General features: G+C 38.1%; 1 long non-coding RNA gene across 1 annotated transcript; it reads right to left on the reverse strand.

Moving 5' to 3' along the window:
- Positions 1-6,658: 6,658 nt before the first annotated feature.
- On the reverse strand, positions 6,659-9,447 carry LOC110882148. The gene is made up of 3 exons (XR_002560001.2): positions 9,179-9,447; positions 7,949-8,036; positions 6,659-6,906 (listed from the first exon to the last, which is right to left on the reverse strand). It is a non-coding gene; the product is annotated as an uncharacterized LOC110882148 (long non-coding RNA).
- Between the last annotated feature and the right edge of the window lie 695 nt (positions 9,448-10,142).

The raw sequence follows: 10,142 nt of genomic DNA on the forward strand, positions 1-10,142 counted from the left end.
TTTTGTAACCAAACTACTTTTGGGTATCAAGACCCTTTGTCTTGATATCAAACTTGTTTTCAAACCTCGTTGAACAAGTTTTTAACATGTTTAACTCGTCACTTTTAGATTTGTGCTTATATAGGGTCGTAAGGTAAGCGATCTAAACAATCGCTTATACTTTCGAACCCGACCCGTTTGGTCGATCATTAGGATCCGACCAAACACTTTAGGTGACCATAGTTATATAGGGAATAACCTTCCGAGGTTATACCTTATGGTCACTTCGTTTAAATATTTGTATGATAGGTAGTTTATATGCCTTAGGAAAATTACCAAAATGCCCTTTTTACGCATAAATTCATTTTAAGCATATGTAACATAATTTTTGACATCTAAACTGATTAGGCAACATTGTTAGACATGTTAAGGCATATAATACTTGTCGTAGGGCTAGTTAGGCGGTCCGAACGCGTTTTATGCGAACGACGCGTTAACGTAGCGTAAGCTACCTAAACGAGTCGTAATGGGTCGTAAGCAATTAGGATAGGTTTCCTTTTAGAATGTAGGATTTGTTAAATCATATTACATGACTTTCTATACTCATTTGGTTTACGAAACCTCATTCTATCTGATCTCCCGATTTAGGTCCGGTTATTTACATAGTTACCTATATTAGGTGTCGTTTGATTCTGTGATCCCTCTAGCTTTGCTTGGTTGTTATTCAAGACTTCTAAGCACCCTCAAGTGAGTACATAGACCCCTCTTTTACTGTTTTCAAACTGTTTTGGGGTGAAACACATGTGCCTACTTGTTACTTTTGTGTTTTTCATGTTTTCATATCATAGACTTGCTATGTTCATAGTACACTATTAGTACATGATTTCATTATGTTTTATGCTATGTATGTCCATTCAGTGCATACTTAGTACATTGATTTACATCACATTTCTGCTATGTATGTTGACTGAGCATGTTAGTACATTGTTTTACATTACATTTAATGCTTTGTATGTTAACTTAGCATACTTAGTACATTGTTTTACATTGCATTTCACGCTATGTATGTTCATTTGTCGCATATGCTTGTCTAGTATATGGACGCATTGTTTTATACATTTTGAACCATTTGAAGCTGATTGATCTATGTGAACCATTTGAAACCTTTTCATTTATGTGAACCATTTGTAACTGTTTGAACCATTGGGATTAAGGGAAGTGGTTAGGTAATGGGGCGGGTGTAATGTGTTAAAAGCATGGTGGATACGCCGCTAGTACTTCCTATATATAAGTGCTTTTAACACATTATACATTGTTGCGTTATCTAGATCACTTAGGCAAATGTTATCAAAACAAAGTTATAATACAAGGTTTTTCTATCAATGCATATATATACCATTTGAGTTTTATTTCAAAAACGATTTACAATTTGTGTTTATATAAACAAATGTTTTGGAGTTAAGAATCATGGCTACGAGATTTTATAAATTATAATCAACTTGATTTTAGTTGGTTAATTATGTCGCAACACTATACTTTTCAAAACAAGGTTTTTATATAAGTATTGCAACAAGTAAAACGAGCCATGAATCTGACACTCATATAAAACCTATGTACTCGCCGGCATTTTTATGCTGACGTATTTTCACATGTGTTTCAGGTACAGTAGTTGATGATATTTGATGATGATACTTGTGTACGCTCACATAGGAATGGACGAGGCCTTAGTGACTTAATAACAATGAAAGTTTATTTGTTCCTGTTTTGTTTCTAATTCCAATGTAATGTAATACATTTAATTCAATAAAATGAAACTATTTAATCCATGGTTGTGAAACAATGATTCTGTTACAACACTCCCCGACGTTTCCGCCACATTTTGTTATTTTACGTGGTCGGGGTGTGACACATTATTCTACCAATATCACTATTATGCATACATCAAACTAAGCAATATTAATCCATGAATTGCAAGAACACTAATCCTTAATTCATTCTCATTTAACAAGAGCTGATCCACATGGTCACCTTGTGAAACAGATCAATATACACTCATAACTTTGGAATCTTAATATCACAAATTCACACAATTTCACAATATCATCCTACTCTAACGTTCCCTATCATGAGCATGGCCATGTGCAATTATTTAATACATCACAGTTTGTTAAAAGATCCCTACACTTTCATCTAATCCACATTCATTTACAAACCATAACAAATCCGAAGCATACTAAACTCGGGATCACCATTACGAATAATAACAAGTTAGACATAATCAAGAACAATGACAACAGTTGGGAACAAATGTAAACCCACTAACCGATAAATGCTAGAGTCGTGTTCTTAGGATGGATAAACGATAATGCTTCTAGGGGAAGGATCCGATCGATGCTGATGATCAATTGCCTCCACTGTCGTCGCTATCTTTAGGGAGTAATTAGGGTTTTCAATCATTTAGAAGGAAGATGTGTTCCCCTCAATATGCATTTACGTATACAAAAGGAGAATAAGGGCTTGGGGCTCGACTTGGGCTTTGCTTCGGGCTCAAAGGTACTGGGCCGAGAACAAGCGGAGTATGTGGTCGTGATAAGTGTTGTGCGATCCGAGGGGTGTTGTGCGAGTGGAAATTATAAACCAGTTAACACTTAGCAACAATTCACATAATGCATACTCATAAACCACTCATGACATTTCATTTAAATAGCATACCAATTAGTCATGTAATGTTCGTACATGTCGCATCAAACACAAAGAAAGGTTCTAGAATATGAGTTGTCACATCATCCCCAACTTGAAAAAATTTTGTCCCGAAATTTGAATAGCGGCCATAGAGGAGTGAAGTAATAGATCAGGATGACTGTGGGTTTTCCTCGGGTGCCACATCATCCCCAACTTGAAAGAAATTTCGTCCCGAAATTCACCAGTTACTTCAGATTTAGATCGGTCAGTTGGGAATAAGTGGGGGTACTTGAGCTTCATCTAATCCTCGCGCTCCCACATGAATTATACCAATTCGTTCCAAGACTTTGAATGGCCCAACATAGAGCGGATTAAGCTTGCCACGCTTCCCAAAGTGTACCGCACCCACCCAGGGTGAGACTTCCAATATTACACATTCGCCTGCAGCGAAAACCCAGTGTTTCCTAAGTTATCAGGTTTCCTGGCAATCACGTGTTGTCGCCACATGATTTCCGATTTAAACAATCTTCCCAAGTGGTTTGAGTACAAATCCTGGATATGTGATTAGGTTGTCACCCACCTTTGTCCAACAAGGAAATCGGCATTATCGTCCACGCACTGCCTCAAACAGAGCTGTCTATATACTAAAACGGTGATTGTTGCAGTAGAACTCAACCAAAGGTAGATGTCCTTCTAGCTCTTACTAAAGTCACCACTCACATGCTCGCAGCATGCCTTCGAGTGTCTGGATGGTTCGTTTACTTTGACCGTTTGTCCAATGCTCATGTCTAGACGTGAGCCAAGGGTGTTGTGTGTGGTCCGTCATAAATCGAACATAGATCAAAATCAGGGGTAACAGGAGTTGGCACCTCGTGCCTAAAAGCCGCCTCTCTTAGAGGAATATTCACAGCTGCGAAGACTCGTCAGTTTCCTTGGTTGTGAGAAAGTGTGCTGGTTACGTGGGACAATCATCGATTACCTAGGTGGTATTGTTTCTGTTCTGAGTTGTAGGTAGACTAGCGACAAAATCCATGGCAGTATGTTCTCATTTTCCATATGGGCGTTGCCGGTTGCTGATACTCCACCTTAACTTTCCTACAAGTCAAACATCATACACATACTTTGCTAAGTGGGTCTTCATGCCCGATCACCAGTACAAGATTTATAAGTCCTAATATCTCTCATCAAAATCCAGACATCTAGAATATCGAAGCCGATGTGCTTTGCCCAACACAAGTTTCCCAATGTTGCTATATAATGAGATTCACACTCGTTCCTTGAGGTAGCGAATATCGTCCGTTCTGCCAAAGGTTGCTTCTCCATGCCCCGCATGGGTTCAACTTGAAAATCCTCTTCCAGTTCGAACAGAGGGAGTCTGATCAGGTAAGTTATAGTTGATAGTGAGTTGCAAGCGCATGCACGCTCAGGTTCCACAGTCGCAATCATTTAAATGTTCCTTCCGGCGATGTCATTGCATGATTTAGCTCCTTCGAAACAACAGTATACGAGAGGCCCTTACGATCGGTCTAAGTAGTGCATTTGGTACCATCCAAGTAATGCCTCCGACTTGAATCCAAGGCCATGGTTTCCACCCCCAGGTTATGAGTCGTGCAATTCCTCTTGCTAAACCACCACATAAGCCATCACCTTCTCGTGTTGTATCAGCGTGTAACTGGGACACTGATTCAAACCATCATGGTATACCACTTAATCACCAATACCCTTGGGTAAAGATGATGCTCAGTGCATTGCAGAGTTGGGATTCAAAAGCTGAAAAGACATTCTCCTGTTTTGTCTCCCACGAACACAGCACCCTGCTGTGCTTAAGGGAGTTAAGTTGCACGATCTTCGAAAATCCTGTGATGAATCTACAGTAGAATCCATCGAAACCAAGAAATTGTTGTAGCCCCGAAGGAATCTTTAGTGTCAATCAGTTTCTAACAAAATGGATCCTAGCACGATCCACGCGTATTCCCACTTTGTTGGTTACATGATCAAAATGCATCTCTCGAATCTAGATCTTACATTTAACCAGACTTCACACGTAATGGCTCCTCCCTCAGGAGCTCTAAAATAAGATACAGACGTCGTCCATGATGTCCCTTCCTCCTGGATACGACCCAAAATGTCATCAATAAACACGGTCGATTCTTGTGGTCCATAAGCTGCTGGTGTGTTGATTGTCTCGATGGTCATGGTGTACAAAGTCGCACTGGCCGCATTGCGTCTGATTTGCTGTTCTAAGAGCATTCTCCCATTGGACTTCCATCTGATGATAGTTCGTTCGCTAGCCAATCCTCGAATGGGAGCTTGACTCTCGCAACTAGTCGACAGGTTGTCAATACATGGTCGGGGCAAATGGTTCCTGACTGCCACTTTGTTGAGTTCTCGATAATCAGTACGCATACGAAAAGGCTTATCTTCATTGGTATAGCTGGGGCTCCCCAAAGCGAAAAGCTAGGTTCGATAAAACTCCTGTCCCACAGTCTCTGTAGTTGATTTGACAGTTCTTGCATCCCTCTTGGCGTAAGACGGTAAGAAGTACGAAGGATCAAGGCTGCCTCTGGCATGAAATCAAACTGAGATCCTGCCTAACAGTTGCGGAAGTAAACATGAAAGTTCCTCGAGTAGCACACCGAGAGGAATCACGAACAATTGGTGGATCCTCGATCCTCACCTCGTTAGTCTAAACATCAGTAACATTTGCTAATATAGCTGGGTAATCACTCCGTAGACACTTCTGGGCCTTCTTTGCTGATATGATGCTAACCTTTACACCACTCTGACACTTCAAAATATAAAGTGACGCTAAATTTCCTTCCCACAGGCTATATCAGGCTATATCTGTAACATTTGTGCTTCTAATCATTATGAACAGTTCAATTATCAATAAAACAATTTTATTTGATCCCAATGTTTGTTTGGTTGTGTTTTACATTTTTCATGTTTTGACTTTTGTTCAATTTCAAACTCTACATCGCCTTCTGGAGAGTTATACGCTAACTGGTGCTTAAACGTACTCAGTTTAATGCGACAAATACTCCGGAACATCAACGTATACTCAACATACCTTAAATAACCTTTACATAACTTAGAAATAAGTTTTGAAGGCTTTGGTATAGCAAAAACAAGTTAATTCGCTTACACGGACTAAAATTGACAAACTGCGAAAGTATGCCAATTTGAACTGTAACGAACATTCCGGAACATGTCCATAAGTTAAACATACCATAAATATCCTTTATATAGCTTAGAAATAGGCTTTGAGGGGTTTGGTATGCTAAAACAAACTTTTGGGTCATTCAGGGACTAAAAGTGTCAAAAAGTGCACAAGTTTGCACTTTCGCGCACAACTTACGTTCTGAATACATCCGGACATCCAAAAATTTATGTAAGCATCCTAATATTATGCCTTAGTGTTTGGCATGGGAAAAATCCATTCGTCGCGTCATTTGGATCGTCTTTCGCGCTTATGCGCACTCCGTCATAATTAAGCGAACATTGCGATCGTACGACCAAACGAACCGACATCCGGAACAGTTTTGAGCATGTATCACGTCCACAATGTTTAGGCATCATTTTAGGGCCTTAAAGTTGGCTTTACGGGCCTTAGAAGTGTCGGAAATAGCTTAAACACGCAACAGGGACCAAATATGTAAATTCCGCAAGTGGTGCAGATCAGACGGGGCCAGGCGGCCCGCGTAAGTCTGACCTGCACCTTCACGCGGGCCGCGTCAGACTAACAGATCAGATAAGATCGATTAGTCAGCGAATCTCAGCAGATTAAACCTCGTCCACATGTTTTCACTTGCCCTTTCAGTTCACTAAGGGGCATTTTTAGTAACCACAAGTTTTCGACAAGTGTACGCACGAGATTCGATCACGTTTTTCAAGAAACGATCCTAACGGTTCGGGAAATCCTATAAACCCCCCCCCCCCTTTTTGGTTAAAATGTAACACCCTTGTCATTATTTAATGGTTTTTGTAAAGTATACAACAAACAAAATGTAATTATGACTACATATACTTTGTAGAAATACGGGTTTGTTTAAACTTTACAATTTTAAAATAATACAACATAACATAATTGAGTACGTCGTTTAAACATTTCAAAAGTTGTTTAGCAAACAGTTTACATCATAAACATTGTTTAAACCAAGTTGATTTATGCGGAAGCTTCAAGAGTATGTGTTCGGTCCTTCAAAAGTTGCTTGATCGTCACCCATAATCCTTGAGTACCTAAGACTGAAATGTTTACATAAACATTTATATTAGAATGCTTAGAAATGATACTTGATCGAAACTACGATCGAAATGAATTTGAAAATTTACAATTATATAAAATTTATAAACATTCAGGCCCTACCGTAACTTACGGTTTCACCGTAAGTTACGGTGGTCAATTTCCAATAATGGTCCATCGTAAACCAGTAGACTCACACCGTAAGCTCCTGACCTCTACCGTAACTTACGGTAGTCCCTGTAAATCCATCTTTTGGTTGCTTTGTTCATTATACTCAAGCCTAAATCTCGGATTTCGCTCTTTCTAACATACCAATACATTAGTTTCTCGAAATTCTAATATGTTACATATGAACCAATATCAAAGATCAATCAATCATATTCAAAATATCATGCATATCACGTTATATCAATTTACTAATGTGCAAGGTTCAAATTACGGGTTTCTTATGAATTCTTAACCCGTTTTACCTATCTACTCCTTTTGACCCGTGAAGGGAAGTTAAACACTTTTAACTATACATCTTTATATATAAGCGTACCTGGCTCGGGTCAACATATTGACCCGTTTTAAGACCTTGTCTCTATAATATGCTAATTCATAGCCTCGCTAGTTCATAAACCAATTACCCTGCGAGCATGAGACTCGACATACACTTATTAGTCGTTAATTGTCAAATGGTATAAATATTACCATTTGACCCGTTTGGTCTAGACTACCAAATATTTTGTGCTTAATATTAAATGGTGTTTTTTAAACTTCAACTCTTTTTCGTCTACACATGACTAATTCGTAGTTTTATTCTTTTTATTCGTTTAGGCTTACCTTAATAAGTAGCCATTCAAAAACTCATTTTATATATATGTCATCTCGTGACCAATTACCATTTCGCCCATTTTACCATTAAACATGGTTTATCATTATTTTATGTGTCCCGACCCGTTTCATTTCGTGTCGGAACCATATTTCAAATATAGCTTTTTTCGTATTTACAACCTATGAATAAACACATAACTTACAAAAGAGGGCGTAAGCTTTACTTACCTCGCATCCAAATTACGCTTTCCTTTTCGTACTTGCTCCGTTTGACCCGCTTCATTCCAAGCCTCCATCTAGCTTGTCAAGAGTCAAACTATCATCATAATTCACAAGGTGGTTAGATTAGTCATTATAACCACGACTATTCCACCTTACGTGTTTTCTATGTCAAAACTACTATTCGACTCCGTCCATGGTTAGTTTAACTCTTCAAAAGTTAACTACCCTTAATTATATGATATGTGCATATAAGCTAAATCGACTTCATAATTAAGATTTGTATTACCCCACATCACACATAATTAGTCGAACTAGGAAATTACGCGTTTGATTCATAATTTCAATATATGAACATTGTGGACATAATTTATAATATCAACAATCAAGTTTCGTATCACTGAAAATAGGCTGTTTTTGGTGACCTGTTTAACCTGTTTACAAGTCTTCAAAAATTATGATTTTTTTACGTGGCGTACCTCTCAGAGGGGTAGCCCTTGTGTTAAAATTTCAAGATCTAACTCTTTACCAAAAATTCGTAAAAATTCATCTACTAAGCTGCAATCAGATTCGTCACTTCTGACTGCAGCTTACGGAAAAATTCATTAAAAATTCCTCGTTTATCCGATTGACGAAATTCCAATTGGAGATTCTTCCAATAACTTAATACTTTCTACAGTAAGAATTTGAGATCATAACTCAATTCCTAAATTGAGTTATGACATTCGTAATGGGCTGCAAATTCTGCCAGAAAACGCAGCTTGAACCTTTGATATGGAAAAATTCATAAAACGCTCAATTTTAGTCGAAAAAATGCGATTCCAGTGGGGTTTTAAAGATATTTCCTGGAGTTACATTTTAGACTCAAGAAACAAACGTTTTTGGTCATGTTTTGTCCACGTTACAGCCAATACAATTCGGCTGTAAATTCTGATCAGAAGCTGTTTGAATTCAGTTTTCAATCGAAACATGTTTATGATATTATAGCACTATTTTTAGCCATCAAAAACCCTAAAAACATCACATTACACGAATTTAGCATCATCACACTTATCACCTTCAATGGTGATCATGAATTCACAAGATTTAGACCTAATTTCATCATATGCTTGTCTAGGGTTTACTCCTAGACACTACAATGTTCCTATTTCATCATATAACGAACATGCATCAACAAATTTCGAATATCCTAAATTCATGAGAATTTCAAGTAGAGAATTAACATCAAATTTTACATACCTTACAACCCCCTTGCAATGGGGATCAGTAATCTATGCTCGATTTTCGTTTTGGACCAGATTTGCACCTCCAATTTGAGAGTTTTAGTAAGGATTTTAGGGTTTGAAGAAACCCATCGCCTCCTGCTTCTTTGTACGACCAGACATCCCCAAATGGGGTGTTTGGTTTTTGTTTTAATTAAATTAGCAACATAAGTTTCGATTTTAACATCTTTGGCCCCTTCATTTTCCTTAGTTCATAATTTAAGTGTTTTAACCCACTCATAAGTCACTATCTAACTAGGCTAGAATTATTCCTAGTTAGCTTAGTAGGTTCGGGAAGTCGTAACCCGTTTTACTTTAAGTCCCGTTAAATCGAGCCTTTTATAAACTTAATTACTTAAAACTTTGATTCGTTTTTATTTAATATTAGGATTTCTTATTTAAATCCAAATATTTGCCGGGTTATTTTTACTAATAACGGTACGTTACCCGTCTTTTAGTATTAACAGAGTTTAATTACCAAGCCCGTTTTTGGGGTGTTACATAAAACCCACAAGAATCTGATCTAAGCTCTAAGTTGGAACCTTTGTTTCATACCTGAGCTATTTTGATCTAGATTAGCATTCGGGGACCCTCCGTAAGTATTCTTTCATTCTTTTATTCGCTTTTCGAGTCCGAAAGTCAACGTTTTGTTGACTTTCTGCATTGACCAGCCTATGGTCAACCCGAAGTTCATGGAACTTCATAACGTGAGTGTGATCACGATGGTTATAGTCCGTAGTGACTATACCTACTGATTACCACGTTATCTAGGCTCAGTGACGAGTCGTAGTTTCGGCCAAAATGTGCATTCTTGCATATTTTGTAACCAAACTACTCGTGAGCATCAAAGCCGTTTGTTTTGATGCCAAACCTGTTTTCTAATCTTAGTTAAGCATGTTCTAACATGCTTAGCTCGTCATTTTAGTTTAGTGCTTATATAG

Source organism: Helianthus annuus, chromosome 10 (assembly GCF_002127325.2).
Source record: "Helianthus annuus cultivar XRQ/B chromosome 10, HanXRQr2.0-SUNRISE, whole genome shotgun sequence".
NCBI lineage: Eukaryota > Viridiplantae > Streptophyta > Magnoliopsida > Asterales > Asteraceae > Helianthus > Helianthus annuus.